Source organism: Bos indicus x Bos taurus, chromosome X, assembly GCF_003369695.1.
Source record: "Bos indicus x Bos taurus breed Angus x Brahman F1 hybrid chromosome X, Bos_hybrid_MaternalHap_v2.0, whole genome shotgun sequence".
NCBI lineage: Eukaryota > Metazoa > Chordata > Mammalia > Artiodactyla > Bovidae > Bos > Bos indicus x Bos taurus.
In genome coordinates this window covers 29,264,081-29,280,356 of record NC_040105.1, presented here as the reverse complement: position 1 = coordinate 29,280,356, position 16,276 = coordinate 29,264,081, and positions in this window count along the sequence as shown.

Sequence of the window (16,276 nt, the reverse complement as noted above, 5' to 3'; positions counted from 1 at the left end):
TACTTAGGGTTCTCAATTCACTGCAATTAGGACAGAGGTATCCTCCATCTGCAAGCAGGGGCTATGCCTGACCAAAGCCCTCCCATCCCTGAGACTTCCCCAGGCAGAACTCAGTTTGATGGCTCTGCCGGAGCTTCCCAGGGCTCACAGCAGCAGTGAAACTTAGTGCAGCCCTCTTGCTTATGGGCTGAGTGGCCCCTGCCTCAGTCCCAACTCAGTTTTCACGACTCTGGACCAGCGCTGGGAATCCACCTTCTGCCAGCCAGAGGCCTGATTGCTGGATAGAAGTCCTTACTTCCAGGAAACTGTAAAACGGAAGTCAGGATGACTCATTTCTGGCCATGATGCACAGGGTGTCAGATAGCTCGGGGACGCGGGGGCACGGGGAGGATGGGGGCATGCAGGGGGTGGGGTTGGGGAAATCCGTGGGAGGGTGTCCTATGGTCCTCATTCGGAGTCTCCATCTTTATGTCTATTAGAGTCTGACACTCCTCCCTTACCTGAACTCTGTCCACAAGCCTCCAAACAGAGCTTCACCTCCTAGAGTTCAGCAGAGGAGAAGTCAGGGAATTGAGCGCATGGGTGCTGCTTTGTGTCACCATCTTTATTGCCAGTGCTGAGTTAGCACTCGGACCTCTCCCCATGGCTGGAGTTGGGGCCTAGTTTTCTATTATAGAATCAAGTAATCTCTTTGATCTTACACAATCTCTTAGATCAAGATTTACTGATAATTCAGCCTAACAGTGTTGTAGGAACCATCCCCTGCCGTCACAGAGGTGAGACTTCGTGGATTTCGCTTTGTTACAGGAGGAGCAACGGTCCCATGAGTCCACATTCAGGTCCTCACCTTGCCTTCAGATCAGTCCTGGGAATCCACTCTCGTTTAAACGAACACCCTGAACAACAATCAGAGCTCATTGCCACCAGCACGAAAGTTGGGGGGAGCCAATTCTGGCAATGGCTACCCTGTGTGGGATCTCTGAGGGATGATGGCAGGGGTGGGGCTTTGTGGGGACTCCATCGTTCAGTGTTCAGCGGTCCCTGGGTCATCCCCTAGGGATGACCTGTACCGTCTGTCAGAGCCTGAGTCCCCTTACTCTATGGACTTAAGTCCTCCTGCCCCCAAACAAAGCCTTAGCCTCCCCATATCCCGAGTGGGGAGTCAGGACATGTCTCTGAGCATCTCTCCTTGACAGTGGCAGTGCCACTCTGTGAGCGTTCCTCCTTGGTGGGAGAGACCCTCTCATTAGCACCGATGGGCCTCACCTTCACTGTGGTGATGGCCAAGATGCCCTCCTCTGCAGAACTGACGTTTGATCCTGAGAGGAAAAAGCCCTCCCCTCACTGAGACCAGACAGAAATGAAGAGGCTTCTCATTCTTATAACTCTGCCTGGAGCCTCTGGGGTTAGGAATAGGGGCAGGGGTGTGTAAAGCCTCCTCATTTGTGGGTCTAGTGGTACTTCTTTCTTCACTCAGGGACCTCACCATGGTCCTGGCCAGTCCTGGGACCTGACCCTCCAACCTGAGATTCTCCCTCTACTGAACTGAGGCCATTCTTCTTCGACTGAGACTTTGACCTCATAGAGAACTCTAAGACTTGTAATAGGGAATTACAAGTATCCTGTCTGCGTGTTCTAGGTTTGAGAACAAGTTTGGGCAGGTCTCTGAATGACCTATATTTTAGGGTGGTTGTCCCTCCAGTCCTCACTCATGTGGGCCCTCATTTTGTCTATCTCTTGGAATAATAGGTTCCTGGGGAACACCACATCCCTGCAAAATCTTGAGCAGTGTCCCTAAAGCAAACCTTACAGTTTTATGTTCCAGACTTCATGTGAGATGGGGAAAATGTCACAGAAGGCAGGGGGCAGGATGGGGTACGCTCCCAGAGAAAAATGTTGATCTCTCTGTTTCTGGAGGGGGCGGGATTTAGGATGGGGGGACACATGTACACCTGTGGCTGATTCATGTCAATGTATGGCAAAACCCACAATATTGTAAAGTAATTAATCTCCAATTAAATTAATTTAAAAGAAAAAAAAAAACTTAGCCAGAGTCAATCTCTTAGGTGAATTGTTTTAATTGATTTATAGGCATACCTTTAAAAAATTGTACTTCACTTAACCATGCTTCACATATAGTGTTTCATTACAAACTGAAAGTTTACAATAACTGTGCATTGAACATAACTATGGCATCATTTCCCCAAAACCGTGTGTTCACTTGGGGTCCCTGGGCCACATTTTGTAAATTTGTGAAATATTTTAAACTCTTCGCATATTTTATTCCTTATGGTGCTCTGATCAGGTCTCTGTTACTATTGTAGCTGTATTCTAATTTTAAATTAAGCTATGTACATTTTTTAGACATTTTCTAGTAAGTGTACAATAGGATTAACAACTTTTATAAGCACTGGGAATCCCCCAAATTCCTATGATTTACTTTATGGCAATATTCCACTTTATTTCAGTGATCTAGAACCCAACCCACCATATCTGAGATATGTGCACATTTCTAAAGGAAAGGAGCAGTCCAATATGGTTTTCTGCTCTTTTGATTGAAGTTCTCTGAAACTGCATAGAGAGACGATCTTATTGTCACTATCATCTATTTCTCCTCCTTATTGCTGTCATTTCCTGAGGTAGCCTTCAAGGCTTTGTGCCTGATGAAGTGTATTGGAATATATCCAGAGTCCTTACTTTTATCCCAAGATACTTTCGAGTGTTAAGGAACACAAGTTCTGCTTTAGGCCAAGAGGAGTATAACAGCGTCAGATCTAGAGGAATTCAGAGAGGAATCTAATTCCAGGCCTATCAGTCACTAGTGTTCCCCAGCAAGGGCTCACTGCCTGATGCACCTAAAAGCCAATATTATGGAATGGGCTTTTGAGAAAAAAACTTTATTTCAAGGTGGAGTGGCAAGAAGACATGAGGCGGGGCTCTCAAATCTGTCTCCTCAACCCAGAAACTGGGGTAAAATGAAAGGGTTTAGGGAACTATAAACTTGGAAACTATTTGGCTAGTCTTGAATTAGTTCATGTAAGCTATTCATGTTGCTAGAAGCCAGATTTTCCGTATTGAAGGACTTCATACAGTTCTCCCCTGGCAACATTCCTACTCTGAGAGTTCCAGAGACTGAACCCTCTTGGTTCTGCAGTCATCCTGGAAACATAGGCTCCTTTTTGCACATGCACAGTGCTGCCTCTAAAAATAACTCAAGGTTTGATTAATCAACAACCTGTTTTAAGAAGGCAAAACCACTTTAAACTGCTCAGTGTTTATGTTTCAATCCCCCCATTTCTCTTTGTACATTCTTCAAGCTTGTGGGAAATCATCCTCAATTTGGTTAATGGTTCTCAAATTGTATAAAAAGTGATAATCCCAGGTCCAAGATTTTTGTACCAACAGGACTGGAGTGTTATATAAGCATTGACAAGGTTGGATTAATTGGTATTTAAGAAAGGTGATTATCAGAGGCTTCGCTTCCTTCACATTTCTCTTTATAGGCTATTGCTTTAAATTTGGAGTTTTGGTGCCTGGATGGAATTTATTACTATTAGGTCAGCTGTCTTGGCTCTTCCTGGCCACTCATCAGTCCTAACTGAGCTCTGTAGTTGACTGACTGATTTCTTCCACTCTAGTGCTCAAAATAGTTTACATCTTGACCAGCAGAGAGCCTGGACCAACTGTCTTTAACCAATGCTTGCTGCCTCTTGCCAGCCTTCATGGATTGCAGCCATCATCAACCAACACTCTTATTAGGAAATTGATGTCTCTGGATGACGCCGAAATATTGGCTTCCCCTGGAAAACCCTTGCATTCATGGGAGCTGTAGGAAAGCCATCAGGACTTATCTATCTTGGCTCAGAGCACTTTGTTACTTTAAGAAGAAAAAGGGGCAAACTAGAGGCATCTCTCCTTAATTTAGGACCCAATTCCATCTCCTAGTTTGGTTTCTGGGAAGAGTTGGCCGTATGAATTCCCTGGAAAGCCACTGAGAAGAATGGACAGTCTCAAGGTGACCAATTTGCATTTGAGGGTTCACTTAAAGAACCCTGAAAAGTTTTCCATTAGAGGTGGCTGTCATACCATAGCTTGAGAGTCACACGTGCTACCCAACTTCTAAGGAATTTGTCCAGTTCCATGACTGGAGCCCATTTGGTCAGAGGCTCCTAATATTTCCACCCTGCCATGTGCTGAGGACCAGCTTGTCTACTGAAGACAGGCCCATGGAATGTCAGGCTCTGTCTCACTCTCCACCTTGAAAATCTTACCTAGTGAGGAGGAGGGTGAAAGAGTTATTGCATCACATTGAAGAAAGTGAAAGAGGAAGCTGTCTTAGACTCAGGCAGAGCTGAGTTTCAGAGAGCAACTCAGGAGAACACATGTTAAAACACTGATTTCTGTACTTCCTTTCTGAGCATGCTGAGGTTTAATCTTTCTGGTAGATGACCAAATCATTTTACCCCTCCAGCAGAGACTACAGACATGCGAGTCTAGATGTCTGGGCAATTTCCAGGGGGAATACATTCACCGCAAGTCCTCTATGTAGCCCATGGCCTTTAGCACCACAACCAATGGCTATTTCTCCTGGTAACATTTGATTTTTAACATCACACACACACACACACACACACACACAAGCAATTCAATTCTAACTCCCTGCTATTCTGGCTGATACAAAAGAGGACTAGACTTTTTAGTGAGGAAACACCAGAATGTGTCCAATTGTATAAAATTCCTCTAACATGGGCTCATGGTATGTTCTTCTGCGGGGGGAGAATTTTCCTGCATTACACTCCCTCATTTTACCTTTATGCTCACACCACAAGGTAATCAGGGCTGGTTTCTTTAAGAATACACTTGTGTGAAATTCAAAGGATCATAGGAGACTACTACAAACAACTATATGCAAATAAAATGGACAATCTGGAGGAAATGGACAGATTCTTAGAGGTACAACCTTCCAAGATTGAACAAGGAAGAAACAGAGAATGTGAAGAGACCAATGACAAGTACTGTAAAACAGTGATTTAAAATTTTCCAATAAAAAGCCCAGGGCCAGACGGTTTCACAGGTGAATCTATCAAACAGTTAGAGAAGAGTTAATGCCTGTCCATCTCAAACTCTTCCAAAAAATTGCAGAGGAAGGAACACTCCAAAGGTCATTCTGTGAGGCCACCATCACCCTGATAGCAGAACCAGGCAGGGAAACACACACACAAAGAAAATGACAGGCCAATATCACTGAAGAACATAAATTCAAAAATATTGAATAAAATACTAGCAAACCAAAAAAGAAAGTCTCTTCAATAAGTGGCGCTCTGAAAACTGGACAGCTGCATGGAAAAGAATCAAATTAGAATAATCTCTAACACCATACACAAAAATAAACTCAAAATGGATCAAAGATCAAAATGTAAGGTCAGACACTATAAAACTCTCAGAGAAGAACCTAGGCAGAACACTCTTTGACAAGTTACAGAAGTACTTTTTAAAAATTATTTTTATTGAAGGATAAATTCTTTACAGAATTTTGTTGTTTTCTGTCAAACATCAACATGAATCAGCCATAGGTATACATATATCCCCTCCCTTTTGAACCTCCCTCCTATCTCTTTCCCCATTCCACCCCTCTAGGTTGATACAGAGCCCCTGTTGAGTTTCCTGAGCCATGCAGCAAATTCTCATTGGCTGTCTATTTTGCATATGGTAATATAAATTTCCATGTTGCACTTTCCATACATCTCACCCTCCCCTCCCGTCTACCCATGTCCATAAGTCTATTCTCTATGTCTGTTTCTCCATTGCTGCCCTGTAAATAAATTCTTCCATGCCATTTTTCTAGATTCCATATATGTGCATTAGAATATGATATTTATCTTTCTCTTTCTGACTCACTTCATTCTGTATAATAGGTTCTAGGTTCATCCACCTCATCAGAACTGATTCAAATGTGTTCCTTTTTATGGCTGAGTAATATTCCATCGTGTATATGTACCACTACTTTTCTTATCCATTCATCTGTTGATGGACATCTAGGTTGCTTCCATGTTCTAGCTATTGTAAATAGTGCTGCAATGAACAATGGGATACATGTGTCTTTTTCAATTTTGGTTTCCTCAGGGTATATGCCAAGGAGTGGGATTTCTGGGTCATATGGTGGTTTTATTCCTAGTTTTTCAAGGAATCTTCATATCATCTTCCATAGTGGCTGTATCAATTTACATTCCCACCAACAGTGCAGGAACATTCCCTTTTCTCCACACCCTCTCCAGCATTTATTGTTTGTAGACTTTGATGATGGCCATTCTGACTGGTGTGAGAAGATATCTAATTGTGGGTTTTATTTGCATTTCTCTAATAATGAGCGATGTTTAGCATCTTTTCATGTGTTTGTTAGCCATCTGTATGTCTCTGGAGAAATGTCTGTTTAGCTCTATTTGCCACTTTTTGATTGGGTTGCTTGTTTTCCTGGCATTGAGTTGTATGAGCTGCTTGTTCAGTTCAGTTCAGTCCAGTCACTCAGTTGTATCTGACTCTTTGCAACCCATGGACTGCAGCACGCCAGGCCCCCCTATTCATCGCCAACTCCTGGAGCTTACTCAAACTCATGTCCATTGAGTCGGTGACGCCACCCAGCCATCTCATTGTCTGTCGTCCCCTTATCTTCCTGCCCTCAAGCTTTCCCAGCATCAGGGTCTTTTCAAGTGAGTCAGCTCTTTGCATCAGGGGGCCAGAGTATTGGAGTTTCAGCTTCAGCATCAGTCCTTCCAATGAATATTCAGGACTAATTTCCTTGACGATAGGCTGGTTGGATCTCCTTGCAGTCCAAGGGACTCTCAAGAGTCTTCTCCAACACCACAGTTCAAAAGCATCCATTTTTCATCACGCAGCTTTCTTTATAGTTCAACTCTCACATCCATACATGACTACTGGAAAAACCATAGCTTTGACTAGATGGACCTTTGTTGACAAAGTAATGTCTCTGCTTTTTAATATGCTGTCTAGGTTGGTCATAACTTTTCTTCCAAGGAGCAAGCATCTTTTAATTTCGTGGCTGAAGTCACCATCCTCAGTGATTTTGGAGCCCCCCCCAAAATAAAGTCTGTGACTGTTTCCCCATCGAGCTGCCATAAAGTGATGGGACCAGATGCCATGATCTTAGTTTTCTGAATGTTGAGTTTTAAGCCAACTTTTTCACTCTCCTCTTTCACTTTCATCAAGGGGCTCTTTACTTCTTCTTCACTTTCTATCATAAGGGTGGTGTCAACTACATATGAGATTATTGATATTACTCTCAGCAATCTTGATTCCAGCTTGTGCTTCATCTAGCCCAGCATTTCTCATGAGGTACTCTGCATATAAATTAAATAAGCAGGGTGACAATATACAGCCTTGACATACTCCTTTCCCTATTTGGAGCTGCTTGTATATTTTGGAAATTAATCCTTTGTCAGTTGTTACATTTGCTGTTATTTTCTCCTTTTCTGAAGGTTGTCTTTTCACCTTGCTTATAGTTTCCTTTGTTGTGCAAAAGCTTTTAACTTTAATCAGGTCCCATTTATTTACTTTGTTTTTATTTCCATTACTCTAGGAGGTGGGTCATAGAGGATCTTGCTTTGATTTATGTCTTTGAGTGTTCTGCCTATGTTTTCCTCTAAGAGTTTTATAGTTTCTGGTCTGACATTTAGGTCTTTAATCCATTTTGAGTTTATCTTTGTGTATGGTGTTAGGAAGTGTTCTAATTTCATTCTTTTATACATAGCTGTCCAGTTTTCCCAGCACCATTTATTGAAGAGACTCTCTTTGCTCCATTGTATATTCTTGCCTTCTTTGTCAACAATAAGGTACCCATAGGTGCATGGGTTTATTTCTGGGCTTTCTATTTTGTTCCATTGGTGTATATTTGTGTTTTTTTTTTTTTTTTTGCCAGTACCATACTGTTTTGATGATTGTAGCTTTGTAGTATAATTTGAAGTTAGGAAGCTTGATTCCTCCAGCTCCATTCTTCATTCTCAAGACTGCTTTGGCTAGTCAGGGTCTTTTGTGTTTCCATATGAATTGTGAAATGTTTTGTTCTAGTTCTGTGAAAAATGCCATTGGCGAATTGATTGGGATCACATTGAATCTGTAGATTGCATTTGGTAGTATCGTCATTTTCATAATATTGATTCTTCCTACCCAGGAACATGGAATATCTCTCCATCTGTTTATGTCATCTTTGATTTCTTTCATCAGTCTCTTATAATTTTCTGCATACAGTTCTTTTGTCTCATTAGGCAAGTTTATTCCTAGATACTTAACTTTTTTTGTTGCAGTGGTGAATGGGATTGATTACTTCATTTCTCTCTCTGACTTTTCATTGCTAGTATATAGAAATGAAAGTGATTTCTGTGAATTGATTTTGTATCCTGAAACTTTGCTAAATTCACTGATTAGTACTAGTAATTTTCTGATACTATCTTTAGGTTTTTCTACATACAGTATCATGTCATCTGCAAACAGTGAGAGCTTTACTTCTTAGTTTCTGATCTGGATTCCTTTTATTTCTTTTTCTTCTTTGATTGCTGCAGCTAGGACTTCCAGAACTAAGTTGAATAACAGTGGTGAAAATAGACACCCTTGTCTTGTTCCTGATCTTACGGGGAATGCTTTTAGTTTTTTACCATTGAGAATAATGTTTACTGTAGGCTTATCATATATGGCCTTTACTATGTTGAGGTAGGTTCCTTCTATACCCATTTTTTGAAGAGTTTTAATTATAAATGGGTGCTGAATTTTGTCAGAGGCTTTGTCTGCATCTATTGAGATTATCATATGGTTTTTATCTTTCAATTTGTTAATATGGTGTGTCACATTGATTGATTTGCGTATATTGAAGAATCCTTGCATTCCTGGAATAAACCCAACTTGATCATGCTGTATGAGTTTTTTGATGTGTTGCTGAATCCTGTTTGCTAAAATTTTGTTCTGGATTTTTGGATCTATGTTCATCAGTGATATTGGCCTGCAGTTTTCTTTTTTGGTGTTGTCTATGTCTGGTTTTGGTATCAGGGTGATGGTGGCCTAGTAGAATGAGTTTGGAAGCGTTCCTCCCTCTGCAAGTTTTTGAAAGAGTTTTGGAAGGATAGGCTCTTCTCTAAATGTTTGATAGAATTCTCCTGTGAATCCATCTGCTCCTGGGCTTTTGTTTTTTGGGAGATTTTTGATCACAGCTTCAATGTCACTGCTTGTAATTGTAACCCAATTACAAGCAGTGTAATTGTAAATTACATAAATTCTATTTCTTCCTGGTTCAGTCTTGGAATATTGAACTTATCTAAGAATCTGTCCATTTCTTCCAGGTTATTCATTTTATTGCCATATGCTGCTACTGCTGCTGCTAAGTCACTTCAGTCGTGTCCGGCTCTGTGCCACCCCATAGATGGAAGCCCACCAGGCTCCCCTGTCCCTGGGATTCTCCAGGCAAGAATACTGGAGTGGGTTGCCATTTCCTTCTCCAATGCATGAAAGTGAAAAGTGAAAGGGAAGTTCCTCAGTCATGTCTGACTCTTAGCGACCCCATGGACTACAGCCTACCAGGCTCCTCCATCCATGGGATTTTCCAGGCAAGAGTACTGGAGTGGGATGCCATTGCCTTCTCCGTTATTGCCATATAGTTGTTCATAATAGTCTCTTATAATCCTTTGCATTTCTGCATTGTCTGTTGTAACATCGCCTTTTTCATGACTAATTTTGTTGATTTGGTTCTTCTCTCTCTTGTTCTTCATGAGTCTGGCTAAAGGTTTGTCAATTTTGTTTATATTCTCAAATAATCAGCTTTTAGTTTTACTAATCTTTACTATTGTTTCTTTCTTTTTATTTCTGCTTTATCTTTATGATTTCTTTCCTTCTACTAATTTTGGGGGGGGGGTTTGTTCTTCTTTTTCCAGTTGTTTTAGGTGTAAAGTTTGGTTGTCTATTTGATGTTTTTCTTGTTTCTCGATGTAGGATTGTATTGCTATAAACTTCCCTCGTAGAACTGCTTTTGCTGCATCCCATAGGTTTTGAGTTGTCGTGTTTTCATTGTCATTTGTTTCTTGAAATTTTTTGATTTCTCTTTTGCTTTCTTCAGTAACCTGTTGGATATTTAGAAACGTGTTGTTTAATCTCCATGTGTTTGTGTTTCTTACAGTTTTTTTCTTGTAATTGATATCAAGTCTCACAGCATTGTGGTCAAAGAAGATGCCTGATATGATTTCAGTTTTCTTAAATTTACTGAGGTTTGATTTGTGACCCATGATGTGGGCTATCCTGGAGAATGTTCCATGTGCACTTGAGAAGAAGGTGTATTCTTCTGCATTTGGATGGAATGTCCTGACAATGTCAAAGAGATCCATCTCATTGAATTTATCATTTAAGACTTGTGCTTCCTTATTAATTTTCTGTTGATAATCTGTCCATTGGTGTGAGTGGGGTGTTAAAGTCTCCTACTATTATTGTGTTACTGTCAATTTCTCCTTTTATGTCTGTTAGTGTTTGTCTTATGTATTGTGGTGCTCCTATGTTGGGTGCAGAGATATTTACAATTGTTATGTCTTCCTCTTGGATTGATCCCTTGATCATTATGTAGTGTCCTTTCTTATCTCTTGTAATCTTTATTTTAAGGTCTCTTTTGTCTGATATGAGGATTGCTACTCCAGCTTTCTTTTGCTTCCAGTTGGCACGGAATATACTTTTCCATTTTCTCACTTTCAGTCTATATGTGTCTTTAGGTCTGAAGTGGGTTTCTTGTAGACAGCATATATATGGGTCTTGTTTTTGTATCCATTCAGCCAGTCTGTGTCTTTTGGTTGGAGCCTTTAATCCATTTATATTTAAAGTAATTATTGATATATATGCTCCTATTGCCATTTTCTTAACTGTTTGGGTGTGATTTTGTAGATCTTTTTCTTCTGCTGTATTTCTTGACTATATAAGTCCTTTTAACATTTGATGTAAATCTGGTTTGGTGGTACTGAATTCTCTTAACTTTTGCTTGTCTGAAAAGATTTTTATTTCTCCATCAATTTTGAATGAGATCCTTGCCAGGTACAGTAATCTTGGTTGTAGATCTTTCCTTTCAGTACTTTAAATATATCTTGCCATTCCCTTCTGGCCTGCAGAGTTTCTCCTGAAAGATCAGCTGTTAAGAAAATGAGGTTTCCCTTGTATGTTACTTGTTGCTTCTCCTTTGGTGCTTTTAATATTCTTTGTGTTTAGTCTTTATTAGTTTGATTAGTATGTGTCTTGTCATGTTTCTCCTTGAGTTTATCCTGTATGGGACTCTCTGTGCCTTTTGGACTTCATTGACTATTTCCTTTTCCATGCTGGGGAAATTTTCAAATATAATCTCTTGAAAAATTTTCTCATACTCTTTCTTTCTCTCTTCTTCTTCTGACACCCCTATAATTGGTGTGTTTGATATTGTCCCAGAGGTCTCTGAGACTATCCTCAGTTCCTTTCATTCTTTTACTTTATTCTGCTCTTCAGAGGTTATTTCCACCATTTTGTCTTCCAGCTCACTGATTCGTTCTTCTGCTTCAGATATTCTGCTCTTGTTTCCTTCTAGATTATCTTTTACTTATTAATTGTGCTGTTTGTCTCTGTATTTTTTTTCTTTAATTCTTGTAGGTCTTTGTTAATTGACTGTTGTATTTTCTCCATTTTGTTTTCAAGGTTTTTGATCATCTGTACTCTCATTATTCTGAATTCTTTTTCAGGTAGTTTGACTATTTCCTCTTCATTTATTTGGACTTCTGAGTTTCTAGTTTGTTCCTTCATTTGTGTAGTATTTGTCTGCCTTTTTTTTTTTTTTAACTTATTGTGTTTGAGGTCTCCTTTTCCCAGGCTTCTAAGGTTGAATTCTTTCTTCCTTTTGGTTTCTGCCCTCCCTCCTAAGGTTGGTCCAGTGGTTTGTGTAATCTTTATTTAGGGTGAGATTTTTGTTTTTTGTTTGTTTGTTTGTTTTTCCTCTGATGGGCAAGGCTGAGTGAGGTTGTTAATCCTGTCTGCTGATGATTGGGTTTGTATTTGTTTTGTTTGTTCTTTAGATGAGGCATCCTGCTCAGGGTGCTACTGGTGGTTGGGTGATGCTGGGTCTTCATGCGTTTTTCTTTGTCTGAGTTCTCAGTATTTGATACTCCCTAGGGTTAGTTCTCTGGTAGTCTAGGGTCTTGGAGTCAGTGTTCCCACTCCAAAGGCTCAGGGCTTGATCTTTGGTCAGGAACGAAGATTCCACAAGTGGTTTGTTATAGCATTTAGTGAGATTAAAACAAATAACCCCAAAACAAGAAACCAAAGATGAACCCCAGACAAATGGTTGTTAGAAAATCAGGAAAAGAATAATTAAAATAATGGAATATACATATATACACCCATGAGCAAAGTCAAAACATTCCAACAAAAATAAAGTAGAATGTATTTGATCTGGTGAACATAGGAAATCAAAAATTATATTTACCAGTTAATAACAGAAGTAACTAAAGCACAAAGTGGAAAACAAAACTAAAGCAAGGTGCCAAGTGGGGAATAAAGTACTGAAAACAAAACTAACAAATATTTTGAGAGGAAAGAAAGAAAAGAAAGAAAGAATAGATATGCAAAGTTAAACAGAGGTAGAAGAAGAAGGTTTATATAAAAATTAACTGCAAGGGGAAAATAACAGTAGGAAAAGCAAACAATGGAATAAATGTAGAAAAATATAATAGGTTTTTAAAAATTAAAAGTATAAAAAAAGAGAAAAGAAAAAAATGGAAGAAGAAAGAAAAAAGGAAAAAAAGGGAAAACTCCACAGAACTACAAAAGCCCAATGTAGATGCAGAGGTTTATAACAATAAAAAGTTTGACTGAATATCCATAAATACATATATACCCATAAGCAAAATCAAAACAGTCTAATGAAATAAAGTACAGTAGATTGACCTGGCAAACAAAGGAAACCAAAAATTATGTCTAGCAGAACAAAACTAACTAAAGCACAACTGGAAAACAAAACTAAAGCAAGGTGCCAACTGGGGAATTAAAGCAATGAAAATAAAATTAACATACATTGAAAAGAAAGGAAAGAAAGAAAGAATAGATATGCAAAGTTAAATAGAGGTAGATAAAGAAGATTTATATACATTAAAGATTAACTGCAAGGGGGAAAGAACAGTAGGAAAACAAAGAAATAAATTTAGAAAAAATAATAATAGGTTTAAAAAAGTAAAAATTAAAATTAAAAAAAAGAGAAAAGAAAAAAAATAAGGAAAACTCCCTATAACCGCAAAAGCCCAATGTAGAGGCAGGGGTTTATAACAACAATAAAAAATGTGACTGTGAAAAGTAAAAAAAAAAAAGCTCAAAGCCTTAATTAGATTTCATTGTGCCACTAAAATCGACAACTACAACGGTTGGGGGGGGGGCGGGGGAGGAAAAAGAAGAAAAAAATCCAAAAGAATCTACAGAGTAAGTCAAAAAATAAGAATAATGAATGTTTTCTTGAGTCACTGCTGTCAGAGTCCTTTCCCTCACTGGGAGCCACAGTCCACCTCACCTCCCTAGGATGCCCTCCAACACTGTGCTGGTCTCTGGACCTGCTGTGGGGGCAGCTCAGATTCTAATCTGGTCCCACTACTCTGTATTCTTGCCTCCAATGTCCACAGCTACCAGAACTAGTGCATTTTCTTTTGTGGGAGCTTTCAATGACCTACTATATATTTCATAGACAGAGTCTGCCTAGTTGATTGTATGGATTTCATCTGCAGCTTGTACAGCTAGTGGGAGGGTTTTGGGTCTTCTTCCTTAGTCACACTGCCCCCGGGTTACAATTGTGGTTTTATTTCCACCTCTGCATGCGAGTCATCCACTGGGGTTTACTCCTTAGGCTGCCCTACAGGACTTGGGTTTGCCCCTGCGAAGGCCAGGTGTGGAGGTGGTACAGCTGCTTGGGTCGCAGGGGTTCTGGCAGCACCAGGTACTCAGGGGAGTTGGTGGCTAGGGCAGCAGGAAATATAGTGCTCTAGAGGGGTATGGCAACCAGTATTGGCCAATACACTCCAGTGTCCTTGCCTGGAGAGGCCCCCTCCCTGACAGAGAAGCCTGGCACGCCACAGTCTACAGGGTTGCAAAGAGTCTGACACTACTGAAGCCATCCTGCACACAGACGCAAGATTTTTTTGGCCTGTGGCAGCTCTGCCCCAGTGAGAGTTGAGCGTGAAGGTGGTGCAGCTGCTTGGCTTGCAGGGACCCTGGCGGTGCCAAGTCCCTGGGACACGGACTGCCTCTGCTGCAGCAAATATGGCCCTATCAGTCTTTTTTCGAGTCTCTTGTAGCTGGCTATCAGAAGGCCTCTTTGGCCAGTCTTTCTCCATAGCTCCACCCGTTCAGGCACTTAACAGGGTGCCACTGCCTGGGGTCCTTCTCTGTTGTTCAGGGCATCAGTCACTTCAAGGAGCACCCTGGGTGGGGTCCTATTCTGTAGTTCAGAGCATCAAGTGTTTTATGTGCCAGCCTCTCTACTGTTCAGGTGCCAATGCCGGCATGTGAGGGGAGAGAGGCTATGGTGATGGGTCCACCTCCTACACATGACTCAGCAGTATCGCCTTGCTTCCATGGCTACCTGGCTTACCTCCACAGGCATTTCCCACCACAGTTTCCTCCCTCACATCCCCTTGATCCATCTCCCTATGGTCAACAGCAGCCCTTGCCCTGAGATTGCTCCACAATCCCTAAGCTCCCAGCTGCTGCACCTTCCAGGGGATCTACGACCCTGTCCGGGGTATATATGGCTGCTACAAGGACTGTCTGATTCTCATTCATTTAGGCTGCCACAGATCAGCTGTTTCACTCTCAGCCTTAAATGTTTCTCCTCTGACTCAGACAATTGTCCTGACTTGGGTATCAGACCCCTGCTTCAGTTCCCCTACCCACCAAAAGGAGGTCCTGTCCTACTAACACTCCTGTTTTTCCTTCTAGTTCCTTTGTCCTACCAAGTTTTGCATGGGTCTATATATTCTTTTCCACTGGTCAGGTACTCCTACCTGCTCTCAGCTGGTGTTCTGCATGCATTTCTGTGTCTGAAGGTGTATTCCTGATGTATCTGTGGAGAGAGATATACTCCATGTCCACCTACTCCTCTGCCATCTTGTTCTCTCCAGCAGTAATTTTTTTTTTTAGCAATATGGTTTCTGATTCACCTTCTAGAGTAATGAAAATAAAAACAAAAATAAACAGGTGACATCTAATTAAAGTTAAAAGCTTCCATAGAGCAAAAGAAACCATAAAGAAAAAGACAATTCACAGAATGAGAGGAAATATTTGCAAATAAAGCAAACAACAAGGGATTAATCTCCAAAATATATAAAAGGCTCATACACTCTACGTCAAATAAACAATCCAAACAAAAATTGGCAGAGGATATAAATAAAGACACCTTCAAAGAAGACATACTGATATCCAAAGAGCACATGAAAAGATCCTCAACATCACTAATTATCAGATAAATGCAAATCAAAACTGCAATGACGTATCACCTCACACCAGCCAGAATCGTCATCATCCCCAAATCTGCAAACAATGCATGATGGAGAGAGTGTGAAAAAAAGGGAACTCTCTTGCACTGTCGGTGGGAATGAAAATTGATACAGTTACTATGGAGAATATTATGGAAGCTTCTTGAAAAAACTAAAAATAGAGTCACCATATGATCCAGCAATTCCATTACTGGCACATATCCAGAGAAAACCATGATTCATAAATGTATATGCACTTCAATCTTCATTGCACCACTATTTATATTAGCCAAGGTATGGAAGTAACCCAAATGTCCATCAACAGAGGAAAGAATAAAGCAGATGTGGTACATATATAAAGTGAAATACTACTCACTCATAAAAACGAATTAAATAATGCCATGTACAGCAACATGGCAGAGAAGGCAATGGCACGCCACTCCAGTACTCTTGCCTGGAAAATCCCATGGATGGAGGAGCCTGGTAGGCTGCAGTCCATGGGGTCTCGAAGAGTCAGACACGACTGAGCGACTTCACTTTGACTTTTCACTTTCCTGCATTGGAGAAAGAAATGACAACCTACTCCAGTGTTCTTGCCTGGAGAATCCCAGGAATGGGGGAACCTGGTGGGCTGCCGTCTATGGGGTCGCACAGAGTCAGACACGACTGAAGTGACTTAGCAGCAGCAGCAGCAACATGGATGGACCTAGGGAACGTCATACTAAGTAAAGTAAGAGAGAGAAAGACAAATATCATATGATATC